The following is a 16335-nucleotide window of genomic DNA, read 5'->3' as shown; positions in this document are numbered from 1 at the left end:
TTGTCTCAGTGAAGGCAGAGTCTAGGCCAGGGTTGGCTAGACTCGTTGATGGGCAACTGAAAGCGAATGTGAAAGTGAATGCATGGAAACACTAAGTGAAAGTAGAAGTGATTGATCATGCATGCAAACATTGAATGAAAGATTCAATAAACAGATCAACATGCATGTGAGTGAAGCGAGTCGCCGAATCGACGATCGTTCGTGCAAAACAGTTTCATGCATACGATAGTAGTGAGATAACAACGAAAATTGAAATGGTGCTGGTACAAGCTAGTATGTATCAAAATGACAGCAAGCGCTCACTGAAATCAAGCAGACAACATTCATACGAAGCGAAACACAAAAAGTGCCAGAAATGCAACACAAGACATGGAAAGCGGGCTTACTCCAAAATAGTTGAGTTGAATCTGTCGACAACTCCTAGATGCGATGTGGGATGTCAGAGCTGCAAGTTTGATGTGAGGAATGAGCTCTGCAACATTTGGTTGATGAGTTATGATAAAATCAATGTTGTGACGCGCATGCCACAAATCTAGGTAAAGCGACACTTGGTGGGAGGTTTCTAAAATGATCCTTGCATGTAACCTCCAACTGCCAAAAATAGATCCCTAAAACAAGGGATGCCTTTGCATCCTACCTTAGGAGAAACAGCCCATGTAGGCAAGTCTGTTTTGCTCAGTCCCGGAGGGAACCGGTCAACTCAGCTACACATGCAAGAGGCTACTGGGAGAAAATGCATTTCTGGATGGGAGTTGGGTTCACTGCTCTGAAGATTTGCACAATTTCTGGGTAGATCAGCTGACTGCTGCCCAAATTTGCACAAATTCTAGGCTGAGCAGCCTAGCTGGGAAGGATTGTGGAATTTTCTTGGTGAAGCTTGCTTTGCAGAATTACGCAATTCTGGAGCCCAGCAGGCTGCCAATCAGGATTGCGCAATTTCTAGAGGGAAGGCTGGTTTCCCTCCATATTTGCACAAATTCTTGAAGGAGATACTTAGCCTGCTACTGGACCAAGTCCGGATGAACAGCCTGTGAGGGGAATGCATCAAGGTTTGATCGACAGGTTTTCTTTATGCAAGAAAATCGCTAGAGCTTGTGTACTTGACGAAGCAAGACATGCTGTTGTGAAAGGTTCGTAGGGAGGCTCCAAAATGAAGCTAAGGAAAAATTTTGGAGGGTGGTTGTAGCCGCTACAACACTTGGAGACACATTGGTAGAACTTTAGCTCTTTGAATGGACATTTTTCGTGAAAAACAAGTATAACACCTCCGGAAGTATTGTTCAGTTCTCAGTTCGTCTTGGTTTCCACACTTTCTTTATTTTAAGATGTAGCATCTGCCACATTCTTAGTCAATTGACACACATTGCAAGCCAAGTCAACACAGTTGTTTCAATTGGGGTTGAGGGGTATATTGGTGCACAAGCAGTATAGTCGTCAAAGACTTAGTTTCATCTCTGGTGTTGCCCCGCTTCTAGCAGGCCTGGACAGTACCCCAGCAGAGTCACATAGGAACACAAGCATGGCTCCACTGCTAGTGAGCCTAGTTAGTACCCCAGTGGAGTTACTTGCATCACCTCTCTTCTCAGGAAGCCTTTCTCTTCTTACACCTTATTCATTTTTCATTTTTTCAAACTTTTTTCACTTTTTCATTTTTTCATTGTTCATCTTCATAACTGTGCATAGCACTTATTCATATTAGAGGTGGAAGAGGGATTCGACTTATTGAGAGAAGAAGAGGTTGTTCCTTTAGAGAATTAGTTTATTATACCTCTGATGTGCTTGTTAAGGTTTTCCCCCTCACCTTACTCTACTTGAGTGAGCTGACAAGGATTAACCCAAAAAAAATGGATTAGAGTAGGTGATACTAGTCAGCGTGCAAGCATTGTGTTTTCACCAAGGTTCATTTCAAACAATATGTATTTTCCATTGATGTATCATGGACTGAAGAAAACAAGTTCTTACGTAAGAGAGCGGACAACAAATAACCAAATGTTGATAGTTGTGCAAGTCCTCTCGTACTTTACCCAGCTTGTTTCAAGAGTCATACATGATTTCATGCGAAACTAACCTACAAACAAAACAAGAAAACAAACAACAAAGAAAATCAGAAGAAAAAGCAAAAGCGAAAGCAAAGAGAGTAAGAAAACAAGCAAGCAAGCGAACAAACGAACAAAGAAAGTAAGCAAACAAGCATGCAAGAAAATAGACTAAAAGAAAACACTACTCCTACTTGTAAGCTAACGGTGCATGGGCCATCTCACTTGAAGTGATACTTCCAATGCAACCACTGACACATTGATTGACCCATGTTGGTGAAGGCATGGCTTACGAACAAAACAACCATGCAAACCAGTAAACAAGAAGTATATAATAGTGAAGACAAACACACTCCAAGTTTACAAGCGACCACATAACAGAGATGAGTGAAAGTGCATGACATGCACTCTGTGGAGCTGCCATGGTGTTGTGCTACACTTCATGAAGATGTTGAGTGTGTGCATTCTCTTTACTGTAACATGCAAGCAAACGTGAGAAAGGTAGACCACTTATGTTTTGCATGTGTGCTTATTGTGTAAGATTCCTCCAATGCATGAGCGATGGGATTGTGTAGTTCAAGCCAAGGAAGCGAAATCTGGGTGTTTGGTTGATCTTCAATGCAAAGCAAAGAGTGATGAGGAGCCTTCAGTGTTTCAACAATTTCTTGACCGGAAGTGAAACCAACCTCAGGACAGTGAGGGCCTAACATAACCATCATCTCGGGCTTAAGTACCTCGACAGTCTGAGAGGTTTAAACTTCATTGACATATAGATCATCGTAGACCAGTGTCTTGGACAAATTAACAACGATTGAATCAACATCATGATCAAATGAGGAAGTGGATAGATCATGACAACCAAGATAAAAAAATTTAGGATATTTGTCGACATCCTCATGATTCGATGAATCGGACAGAGGGGTAGATGAGAGCAAAGATGTTCACCCTCCTTGTTTTCAGAAATGATAGATGACAAATTGGACGGATTTCCAAAGGAAGATGTGTCCTCTCCACACTATGATGATAGACTGACATCCGATGTTTCATGTGAATGATTGGAAGTAGAAACATCCGAAAATGGGTTTTTACACCGGAGATCAATAGTAGCAGAATCACAAGGGATGTCAAGATGAAGTGGATGAAGCACGGTTGGAAGGGAGTCATCCTTCACCACAGTTTCTTCTTTAGATCCCTGCACACACTCATCATGAATTATGGCGTAGGTTGGCTACATAAAACCAACTCTGTCGACAACCTGATCCTCGTTCACAACAAGTGAGGAGTCTGAAATGGAAGAACACAAGGTAGTACAATCCATAGGATCAACAGAAAACGAGGACAGAGGTCGAGGGAACAAATCCATGTGACAAAAAATAGGCTTGCAAGCCAAATCTACATGGATATCAAGAGCAAGTGGGGTGGGAGGATGTGACAGTTCAACAAATGTGTGTGCATGATTTCCCACATCACTCCACAGTGGTAGAGTTGTTTGATGAGGTGAAGGTTGACAGTCACTTGTGACAGCGGCTATGCTTGCTCGTGATTGCGCAATTCCATCATTGAAGTATGAGTGGGCTTTGAGTGATTTCAAGAATTGCAGATTTTCAGATATGTAAAGAAGATACTCAAATCTCCCATCAATAAATTCCCAATCAATATCATCTTCGGGGAATCGGTATGCAATATTACAAAAGCGTGTGTGAAATTGTTCAATGGATTCATCGGGTGCTTTTCATAATTTCATAATTTCTTTGTTGAGTGCTTTATGGTCAAAGTGATTGAAAGCATGGTCTATCTCTGTGACCAAATGAGCAAGATAATGAATATATTTTTTAGGCAATGTGGCACACCAATGCATTGGGTTCCCTCGAAGCGTGTAGAAGAACAACGTGCAACTCATGTATTCTTCAAAGAATCCAAGTCTTTCACATGAGCCTACAAAGCCGACTGCATGCCTAACCAAGGTTATGTGGCCTCCACCATCATATGTTTTATGATGCAAGTTATCCAAGAGCTTTTCTGAGATAATGAAGTCGTTTCCATAAGACATGCACTCCAGAAGAGCAACTCGGTAGTTAGTCATGATAGATATGTAGAGATTCAAAACAGATGTGAGGACTCAGATTGTCATTTGACCCTCCTTTTAGCGCCAAAATGTTGACAGTGCTGGACCCACCAACATGTAAGGGGATCTCCCCGGTAAGAAGTCCCAATTAGAACTCAAACCGTTCAGTGTAGGAGTCCCAGTAGTGGGTCGTATGGTAATGCCTTGATCGCAATTTCGCACAGAGGTAAGTAAGAAAACTCTGTTGGTAGCAAGGGTGTGAGAACTGCAGTGAGTCAAGAAAGGTGCATGGGAGGTCTTAACACACAGGGGTTGAGATGAGTGTGCCCCTTGGAAACCTGTAATAGTACACGGCTTGGAAGGGAACACACGAGCGAAGATGCATCACAACATGGAAGGAAAATTAGCGAGCAGTCTAAAGTGATGGTTAAACCAATAGCACATTTCAGAAAGATTCATACATACTTATATAGAATAGTCTATACATGCATGCGTAATAAAGAAAATACATATATCGTTTGGATTAAACCAGATAGCATAGAATACAATACAACATATGCATGAAATGTGTTGGCTCTTGTTATATTAAGAAGTGTAAGTTTCGGTCATACAATACATCCATGTCCAACCACTAGTTCCAATAGTGGAACGTTACAGCCACAACCGCTTGCTCCTCCAAAGAGATGTACTAGCTCTGTGCAGTGGAGAAGCCAAGGCTCATTACAATATTTCCCAAGCTTTCTCTAAGATACTCCTATCGAAGCTTGGCTAACCAAAATCCTTTACAATAAGTTATGAGGTTCTATTTATAGCAAAGGGTGGAATGACCCTTGACATTCCCCTTTGTGACAGTTCATCTACCCTCATGACTCTTCATCTACTCTATGACTATTACATTCAACTATCGACACTTGAACTTCCACTTGACAAGACGTTGCATTACAATGCACATGTGCTCATGTGAGACAAAATGGTTTGAGCAAGCCATGCAAGACATCACTGACACTCGGTCCATTGTGGTGAGACCAACTCTTTGACATGCTTGTGATGGTGAAGGTGGTCAGCTGATTCCAGGCTTGGTCATCCGTGATGGTGTGCATGCACCCCATGTGACATCTTGTTGAAGCAAACTCTTGCCTCCGTTGCGTCTGGGTACATTGGTGTGGCTCCTTCATCCAACTCATCTGCTAGCATGTGCATGGTCTTCTTGGTGCAACCAAACCGGAAACACACGGATCCATAGTGTCCGTGATGATCTTCTAGTGTGTGCTTGTGGTCATGTGCATCAACTATCAACTACATGCTCAACTCCAGTCGGACTTGCTTCTTTTCTTCGCCTTGGTGAGCATGCTGAATGGGTTGGATCACATGCATGCGCACAATGACATGCATGTTGTTGAATCCCTTGCATGCAATCAACAACACTGCTCACCATGTCTACTCTGTGCTAGCTGCTGGGATGGATCTATAACTTGTACGGGCACAGTTTCATCCATGAGTGCATGTTGCGCCCCTTGTTGTTCCTGTTCCTGTTGCAACTCACTCACTTGTTTGTGCAGCTCTATGTTCTTCCTTGAGTTGCTACTTCAGCACATGCAACTCCTTCTTTATTCCATTCTCTATCTTTGCACGATCGTGTCGTCACCTCATAGCTTGAGTCTCCAAAGGTTCTTTTATCATCAATGGATCTGCTTGAGATTGCAACTTTGTTCCACTACGTGTTGTCAACAACCTTCCTCTTGCACTCGTTGCATCTGGTATGCTGCCTTCAACTATTTTTCATGATGTTTCTCATTGTGATGTTGTTGTCATCATATCTTTATTTCCTTGTCTCTGAACAACTTGATGTCTTCGTGAGTAGGCAAGCTCATAAACACTTGATTGACTGCATCCCCAAGTGTGCGTTGAATGATATCTTCAACTATGCTCTCCTAGAAACCATTGTACCTATGTTGTTGAGAGGCAAATGAACACCTGTGATACCTGGAGACATGGCAACACTCATGGCAAGCAATCTATTAGTCGAAACCAAAATGAACTTGAGAACTGACTTGCAACATACATGTGTGATTGATCATGAAGGTCGCGGAATTTCTGTCAGGAGGTCGGGAGGCTGACTGCCAAGATTGCACAAGGCACAGTCTAGGCTACTAGGATGCTAACTGACTGTTGGAACTACACAATGCACATTCCAGTCTAGCTGCTTTCTTTTGGAATTGCGTAATGCGCAATTCTAGCTAGGAGCGCTTGTAGGCTCAGGGACTGCATTGCACAATTTTCCAGGCCAGCAGTCACTGTTCCTCAGAAATGTGCAAAACATTCCTAGAGGCCCGTGCCTGGGTAGAAATTCACATTTCTAGAGAGGAAGAGAGATCCTTCCTTCCCCGAATTGTGCAATGTTGTCTCAGTGAAGGCAGAGTCTAGGTCAAGGATGGCCAGACTCGTCGATGGGCGACTAAGAGTGAATGTGAAAGTGAATGCATGTTGACACTAAGTGAAAGTAGAAGTGATTGATCGTGCATACAAACATTGAATGAAAGATTCAGTAAATAGATCAACATGCGTGTGGTTGAAGCGAGTCACCGAATCAACGACCGTTCATGCAAAACAGTTTCATGCATGCGACATTAGTGAGATAGAAACGAAAACTGAAACGGTGCTAGTACAAGCTAGTATGTATCAAAATGACAGCAAGTGCTCACTAAAATCAAGAAAATAGCATTCATACGAAGTGAAACAAAAAAAGCGCCAGAAATGCAACACAAGACATGGAAAGCGAGCTTACCCCAAAACAACTGAGCTGAATGTTCCGACAGCTCTTGGATGCGATGTGGAATGTTAGACCTGCAAGGTTGATGTGAGGAATGAGATCTGCATTGTTTGGTTGATGAGTTAGATAAAACCGAGGTTGTGATGTGCATGCTACAAATCTAGGGAAAGCAACACTTGATGGGAGGTTTCTGAAATGATCCTTTCATGTAACCTCTAACTGCCAAAAATAGATCCTTGAAACAAGGGATGCTTTTGCATTTTGCCTTGGGATAAGTAGCCCATGCATGCAAGTCTGTTTTGCTTGATCCGGAGGGAACCGGTCAACTTAGCTGCACATGCAAGAGGCTACTCAACTGCTGGGAGAAAATGCGCATTTCTGGCTGGGAGCTGGGTTAGCTGCTCAAAAGATTTGCACAATTTCCGGTCAGAGAAGCTGACTGCTGCCCAGATTTGTACAAATTATGGGCTGAGTAGCCCAACTAGGAAGGATTGCGCAATTTTTTGGGTGAATCTTGCTTATAAAAATTATGCAATTCTCGGGCTCAGCAAGCTGCTAGTCAAGATTGCGTAATTTCTAGAGGGAAGGTTGGTTGCCCTCCAGATTTGCACAAATTCTTGAATGAACTGCTGAGCCTACTGTTGGACCAAGTCGAGATGAATAAACTATGAGGGGAATGCATCAAGGTTTGATCAACAGGCTGTCTTTCTGCAAGAAAATCACTAGATCTTATGTACTTGATGAAGCAAGACATGCAGCTGTGAAAGGTTGGTAGGGAGGCTCCAAAACGAAGCTAAGGAAAAATTTTGGAGGGTGGTTGTAGTCGCTACAACAGTTTGCCATAACAGTCTACCTTGGTCCTATGAAGATACAACCAATCCATTCCCAACAACATACTGTATGATCCCAACGGTAATACACTCAAATGTGATGCGATAGACATACCATTTAAATCAAATGCACGAAATCTTACCCAATGATTAACTTGCTTCTTTGTACTAGTAGCCAATTGCACTAACCAAGACTTTGCATGCAACTCTCTACTCAAACCACACTTACCCACCAAGTCAGGACTAACATAGCTATAATTAGATCCAGGGTCAATAAAAATAGAAATAACTTGATCACAAAGCTTATCATCCATCTCAATGATAAATGCCTAGTTTTCTTCCTATCTTTTGTCCACTATTGCATAGATATGAGGAATACTTTGACCAACATCCCCAATAATTTGCGCCTCCTGTGCACTATATATCTTAGCCTTACCACCCTTATTCTATGGACAATCTCTCTTAAGGTGCTCCTTGCCACATGTCCAACACTCCAACCGACTAGTACCAACACCTCTATGCTACTACTGCGACTCATGTCCCTATCTAGCTACATTAAATATATTTTCGGTGCCACGTTCTCTTTCTCATATGCATTCTGAGGCCTTGTCCTCTTAGGCTGCCATTTACCTTTACCTTTACCTTTGTCTTTTCCCTTCCATCCTTGCTGAGATTCATTCTTACGCTTTTATTGTTCATAGAAATTCTTCAATTTCCTCATAACTTCCTCAAGTGACCAAGGTTCTTCATACTCAATCCGATCTCTAAATTCTAATGGAAAACCACCGACAAATCATTGAAATTTATCCTTCTCATCAGTGAGATATGGTACATAACTCATTAGCTCCAAAAACTTGGTCGTGTACTCTTCGTCTGTCATTGATCCCATCTTTAGCTCATATAATTCTCGGCCTTACTGTCATAGTACCTCTCTAACATGTACTTCTTCCTAAAAATCCTCTTGAACTCCCACCAACTCAAGTCATCTATCCTGATGTTCCTGACCCGCTTAACATCTTCCCACCAAATGTCTGATTTACGTTTCAAGCTGAATATTGCTACTCTAGCCTTCATATTATCTTTGTACTCAGGCAACTCAAAGAATTTTTTCATCCCAAGTATCCAAGCATCTGCATCTTCTGGCTTCTTCAAATCTCCATCAAAGTAGGTGGATTCATTTTCTTAAACTCATCTGGAAAGTATCCCCTACCATTCCTCCTATAAGGATGATAGTGAGAATGATCATGATGTCTATCAAAACCATAACTAAAATAGTACCTGTGCTCATCACCTCTTCTATTAGGAGTGTCCAACAACCTTCCATCTCTCACCGTCTCATATCTATCCGACCTGTGTCTACCAGGAAACCTACTACCATATGCCCCATTAGTCTTATACTCATGTCCATGGTTGATCCAAATCAACCCTTGTTGCTGCAAGTCTGAAAAACTCTGAAGGAGTATAGCATTAACCTCTGCATGTTTCTATTGTGCCTGTATGATCTGGTCATTATCTTCCTTACAACTCCTTATCTCTTCCTTCAATATTCTTAGTGTATCTGCCAAATCGGAAGAGTGCCCCACACCACGCTATTAATCTGATGCATAGGGAGATTCTATGTAGTCTACCACCTTGCTAGCCATTTGGTCTCTTTCCTGCAAAGCATAATATGTCAAATAAACCAAACCACAATAAATCAATGTAACTTAGCATAATTCGGGGAGGATACCTCGTTTGCAAGATCATCAAATCAGTTTGATACATGTATAACATAATCATAAGAATATATAGACATATAACAAGTAAGTGCATTAACTCATAAACATCATTCTAGCTACGGTCCAATGATCAATGCAAGGCCATATCAAAAATGCATGTTATGACCTCATGCATGACAACAACCATTACTCCAATGTACACATTGCCACATGCAACCATCAACATGCATAAGAAATGCCAAATCAACTACATATACGCATAAACACATGTAGTCGAGCATAAGCGATCAATTCTTGTAATCAACCTACAAGGCTTATACATGTAATCAAACCTACAAGAATGTATCCTAACATACAATGATGTAAGTAAGCGACATAAAATCAACTTATAAGTGACATACAACCATGTGCAACCATTCATATACTCATGATAATGCATTCCACAAAATCAACATCAAATTCTCCATGACAGCCTTACTTCAAACATAATCAATCATCAAACAAATGTAACAAGCACATGGAATGCAAGTGTAAGAAACACACATGCAACTACCATGCATGCATGACCAACGCACACCGCCCATCTAGTCTGAGGGGTGATACATGCTCTGTTACCACTCTGTAACACCCTCCTCCCACATCTACCCAAGTAACCATGCCAATTGGGTAAACATGCGATGAGAGGTTGCGATGATTGGATTCGACCTCCTATGTGACCTTAAGGAAGTGGAATCGACGGAATACATCAACCAACCTATCCACATCAGTAACAAAACCCTCAGGAGACATGTCAACCACTCATACATCTTGTCCCTAGGTCCCACTAATGTTTTGGACATCTTAGGCCTTAGTCGCTCCCATTCTATAGGAAAGAGAGCATCAAGAAACCCAAATTCTCTCTCACAAGCTTGCCTACCAATGACCAAAGACTAAATTTGACAGTGCTATGCTAACAACTCTGGATTTGAGCCACTTTTTCAGGCCCAAAGCCCAGGTCACTCCCCAGAATGGAATGATAACTTAGGAACAGTTAAAGAATAGGGAAACAATGATGCAAAATAAATAAATTGAAAAAGACCTTAATTAGACCCCTACTAGCCATGCCAAGCATTTCTTCAAACATATCATCAACATGTAATCTATAGGTGTAAATAACATAATTAAATGTAGGGATCTCATACTTATCTACGAATTGCTATGAGCCATTGTTCCCTCATGTCATTTGTTGCATTATCATCTATTAGGACATAGATACTGTCATCTTTGATAACTATTAGAAATAGTTTTTGAGTCAATTGGTCAAATTAGCTAGGGTTTTAAATTTTCTCAAAATAAAAGTTCATGTACAAAGTGTCATTTGGTCAGATTGTCATTATGTGGGGTCAATATGAGTTTAAATAGGGTCAATCATAAAGTTTAAAATCAAAACTTCCATGTGTGTCAGGCTTATTTGTTCATGATTGGAATTTTGACAATTTTGAAGAAATTTGTAGCAACTCCAGTTAGGGAAACTGAGGGTTGCTACCAAAGTTCTTGACACTTCAGTAGTGGATTCATCTCTTCGAACACTTGTCCCACTACGTAATTTTGATGTTGTGGTAATGGTACTTTTTTTTAAAACAAATTATGGGTCAGAGTCACAGTGGGTCATGAATACATGTTGTTTTCCTTTATCCCCTAAAAATTCACACTGTATACCTTCATTCCTACCTCCTTTTCTTTTCACTTTAGATTAGTTTTTTTGTCATGTGAGTTGGTCTTTCTTTCTTTAGGAAAGAGTCCATTGTTGTTAAAGCAGGTCTAGTTGTCTTTAGGATAATTCGTAGGTGGTAAGAAGGAGCTCTCTAGATGTTGCAGCCATGGCACATAAAAAGAAGTAACCCATAGACATGAATTTGTTGGAGGAAGACCCTTCTTTCATCCAATCTTTTTCCAGTGTGGGATGCCTGCATTTTTACAAGAAGTTGTAGGGTTTCCATGCGCATATTGCTAAGTATTTTTCCATAAACTTCACTGGAACAGAAACGAAGATTGTTTTTCTTAACTTTGCAGTGTCCCTTGACATAATTGCCTGTGCTACAGAGATCCCTAGGTCAGGAGAAATGTAGTTCAAGGTTCAGAAGTTTCAGCTGCTAAATTGTGATGAATTCCTCAAGGAAGAACACGTGGGGTTTGACATGACTGCTGGCATTTCCAGAACTTTCCTCAAAGAGCATTTTTGCGAAATCCTAATGGTCATCCAGAAGTATTTCACATGTGAAGGAAAATTCAACATGGTTTACCAGTATCATTTCAAATTGCTACTGCATTTCACTGGAAAATGGTGAAGAGGACTTTGTCTTTGCATAGAATGTTGAAACATATGTACAGAAGGAACAGTTGACTACACGAAGACAAGAATAAGTTGCAGGGACAAATCAAAGCATTAGAAACTCAAATTGAAATGATCAAAGTTGAGCTCTTGAAGAGAAATCTCAAGATTTTTGTTGTAGTAGATGGCACTCCTTGAATATGGTAAAACCCTCATTTTTTCCAATACTATGTTTAACTAATAGCTTCAACATTGTGCATAGTTGAAAAGGATATTAGGATTAATAAGGAGGCACAAAAAATCACGAAAAATAAAAAAACTCATAAATTTCATAGTTTCATAGCAACTCCCCATAGTTAAGCTGGATATTTGCTACGGAATTGTTGTATCTTTTCATGGAGGAGAATGCAAGTAAAAATATCAGCTAAGGGAGTTCTAATGGCATGTGTTTAGCTAAAAAACATTAGTGAAGACTTCAGAACTTGCAGAAAGATCATAATGGTAGCAGAAGGGTGTTTTTTGTAATTTGCTACCAATTTTTGCTACGGAACTATTAAACTCTGTTTTTCTGCGTTATAAAAGTTTTGATTGGGCATCAGACAACAAGGAAACTAAATGGACTACAAGTCATAGGAGTGTCCACATCATCACACAAAGGACTCCTATTTTTTAGGAAGACATGTCAGCAAGTCAACCAGGTCAACATCCACGTGTCAAAAGCACAACAACAGTCCAGCACATTCAGCAGTTGGTTGGATTCGATAAGGTTCATCAACAAAATTTTGTTGAGCTCATAAATGATGGAAGAATCCTATTTGTATTGAAATTGTGTAAAACAAAAAAATCCCTACAAAGGCTCAATGTTTTGTAAGTCAAATAGGATTAGGTCTCTTAGTTGTTGATCGAATCTAGCCCAGGTGGCAGATTTTGTAAAGGAGATCTCACTCTATATATGTGTAGTTTCTTGACTCTAAAGAGGGTTGATCGATGATGTGAGAAGGCCACTTTATGTAAATCTTTTATCCAATTAATATACATTTGCAGCAGACTTTGTTTTTCTACCTGAGATTCAGTTTTGGCTTTATGTTTTCTTATCATGCTTTTATGTTGTTATCAATGTTCATAGCATATTGATTACTTGGAATTCATGTCAGATTGCTCCAAATTCCTTCAATTTGCTATGTTTTACTGTAAATGTTTACTTCACACCAGTTTAAAGCCAAAAATGCCTCAACTTCCATTAAACAGTGTTGTTTGTAATTGAATTTTTTGTTAACTGACTCCATGCCCAACAGTGGTATCCATCACACTCTCTTTCACCTGCAAAATCACAAAAAATCTAGAGTTAGCCATTTGAAATTTTGAGTTTTATATAGTGAATTTCATAAGTATCTTGAGAGAGCCCTCTTGGATTGGAAGGCTAACTTCTAGTTAAAAGTTGGTTTGAAATAGTTATGTTTGGTTGGAGGTTGACACGGCCCAACTTGTTCTAACCTAGTGATAACATTTTTGTGCATCTGTCGGGAGATGAAAAGCTCCATTTCCCAGATTTTCTTTGAGTCCCTTCATTCTGATTCTTGAGGGTGACAGGAAACCAGAGTTTTCTGAAGGTTTTGATATTACCCTGAGGACTCCAATCTAAAAAGATCCGGAAGATCAAAGCTTTATGGTGACTCCACTGCTTAAAGATTAGTATCTTGAAGAAGTTCCAAGATGAGTTCTACTGCAAGAAGAAATGTCAAGTATGCTCCTATGGATCGATCTCATATTTATGGTTTTCCAAATCCTATGCCTCATTTTGATTGGTTAACCCATGTTCAAATATGAAAAGAAAGATGATGTTGTTCTTCATTGGTTATATTTCATATGCATGTATGTAGACTGAGGGTTTAGTTTCTTGAGGATTGTCTCATGAAGATGTTTATGGCTACCCTAGAAGACGAAGCTAGAGTATGGTATGAAGGATTGCAATCAGGAAGCTTGTGTTCTCTTAAAGATTTCCATAGAACATTCTTTGGACATTATGGGAAGTCTCATCCTTCCTTACCATTGTTTCAAGACTATTGTAGTTTTTGTAAGGGTTTCATTCAATATCTTGAAAGCATTGATGATGATGTAGAATGTATGGATGATGAGGAGATGTTAGAGGCACTTTATGAGTTTTCTTCTCAAGGTAGTTGTCATGATGATCAAGAAGTTTTCCAATAAGCAGATGTCTCTTCTTTAGTCAAAGATGAAATGGATCAGCAATTTGACATTCAAGTCATATTACATGAAATTTATGAGAATTTGCAGCCTTGTCAATCTATATGCAGTCAAAGGTATGAGCCAAACCATTCAAATTGATTTTCATCCCATTCCTTTTGTGAGATTCTATGTCAAGAAGAAACTCCTCAAGATCAGGTTGTTGAAAATACATGCATGAAAATTCTGAACAGCGAGGTAACACGTGATGAAATTTGTCTACCTAGACAATAAGTTTTTTCCGTTGAAGATCATAATGATTTTGTCCCGATTAAAGTGCATGAAATTTCACTTTTAGGTAAGCTCGAGTTACATGAAGAGCTGAATATACAGTTTTTACCTTTTCTATTTGAGGATCATCAAAATGACATGGATGATATGCATAAATTTATTTGTATAAGACCTGTTAGTGTTCGGAATCAAGATGACAGTCCTCAAGCAAAATTACCAAAGGTCAAATCAAAATTGTTTGATAAGCAAAAGATTAGTTTTGATGCACACAATATGGATGTCATGTTTGAAGATGTTCAAGAATGTATGGATATTTTTGTTGATTTACATGGAAGGGAAGACAAATCTATTGTTTCCTTTTTATTTGATGATGTTCTTGGAATTGAAGACATAGGACAAAAGAAGCCATCAGTTATGAATGAATTCAACCCTCATGGTTTTACTCATCAAGAAGAGGTGATTTTTCATGATTATCAAGATCATTTGGTAAGTCTATTCCAGTCATCAGTGAAGGTGGAGTTTATCTTGTTTATAATTTTAGGTTATGGATTCAGTTTTTATTCTTATTTTCCAATAGATGGTCCACTTAAGAAAAGTCAAGGATCTCAGGTGTTGGATCATCTCTTTTACTAGTTATATTGGAGGTTTCATATTTCTTGAATTAACAAGGTGGATTTTAAGATGTTAGAGTAGGGTTATTAGTACATAGATAAGCTTGTTGGGCAAGCATTTCCTTTAGCTTTAGGCTACATTTTGTAGTTGTTAGTTTCAGTTTTTCCAGCAGTTTGATATCAAATTATAGCAGTAGTAATTGGTTTCCAGTTGGTTTGCAGTTTGCTTTTCAGCTTGGTGAGTGGGTTTGAATGTAGTTTTCAAATTGGGATAAGCCCAATGGTCAAACACTGGAGCTTCTTGCTCTTTGCTGCCCCACATGGCGGACAACATCCCTATTGGAGCCACTGTTATCTTTGATAACTCTCAAAAATATTTTTTGAGTCAATTGGTCAAATTAGCTAGGGTTTTTAAATTTTCTCAAAATAAAAGTTCATGTACAAAGTGTCATTTGGTCATCTTGTCATTATGTAGGGTCAATCATAAAGGTTAAAATCCAAACTTCCATGTGTGTTGGGCTTATTTTTTCATGATTGGCATTTTGACAGTTTTGCAGAAATTCATAGCAACCCGAGTTAGGGAAACTAAGGGTTGCTATGAAAGTTCCTCACACTTCCGTAGTGGATCCGTCTCTTCGAACACCTATCCTGCTATGGAATTGTGTTGTTGTGGTAACGGTACTTTTTTTTAAAACATGTTGTGGGTCAGAGTCACGGTGGGTCATGAATACATGATGTTTTCCTTTATCCCCTAAACATTCACACCATATAGCTTCATTCCTACCTCATTTTCTTTTCACTTTAGATTAGTTTTGTTGTCATATGAGTTGGTCTTGTTGTCTTTAGGAAAGAGTCCATTGTTGTCAAAGCAGGTCTAGTTATCTTTAGGATAATTCACAGGTGGTAAGAAGGAGCTCTCTACGTGTTGCATCCATGGCACATAAAAAGCAGTATAAAGGAGGCTCAATTGTACGCTATGAACCCACAGACATGAAGCTGTTGGAGGAAGACCCTATTTTCATCCAATCGTTTTCTAGCGTGGGATGCCTACATTTTTGCGAGAAGTTGTAGGGTTTCCAAGTGCAAAATACCAAGGATTTTTCCATAAAATTCATTGGAACAAAAAAGAAGTTTGATTTTATGAAATTTGCAGTGTCCCCTGACACAATTTCCCATGCTACAGAGATCCCTAGGTCAGGAGAAATGTGGTTCAAGGTTCAGAACTTTTAGCTGCTAATTGTGATGAATTCCTCAAGGAAGAACACATAGGGATTGACATAACTGCTGGCATTTCTAGAACTTGCCTCAAAGAGAAGTTTTCCAAAATCCTAATGGTCATCCAGAAGTATTTCACATGTGAAGGTAGATTCAACATGGTTTACTAGTATCATTTCAGATTTCTACTACATTTCATAGGAAAATGGTGAAGAGGAATTTTTCTTTGCATAGAATGTTGAAACATGTGTATAGAAGAAAAATTTGGCTACAAGAAGAAAAAAATAAGTTTTAGGGACAAGTC

Source organism: Pinus tabuliformis, chromosome 1_2 (assembly GCF_031772625.1).
Source record: "Pinus tabuliformis cultivar Carrire ecotype Pingquan chromosome 1_2, CPIR1, whole genome shotgun sequence".
NCBI lineage: Eukaryota > Viridiplantae > Streptophyta > Pinopsida > Pinales > Pinaceae > Pinus > Pinus tabuliformis.
Note: the sequence above shows the minus strand (reverse complement) of the source record.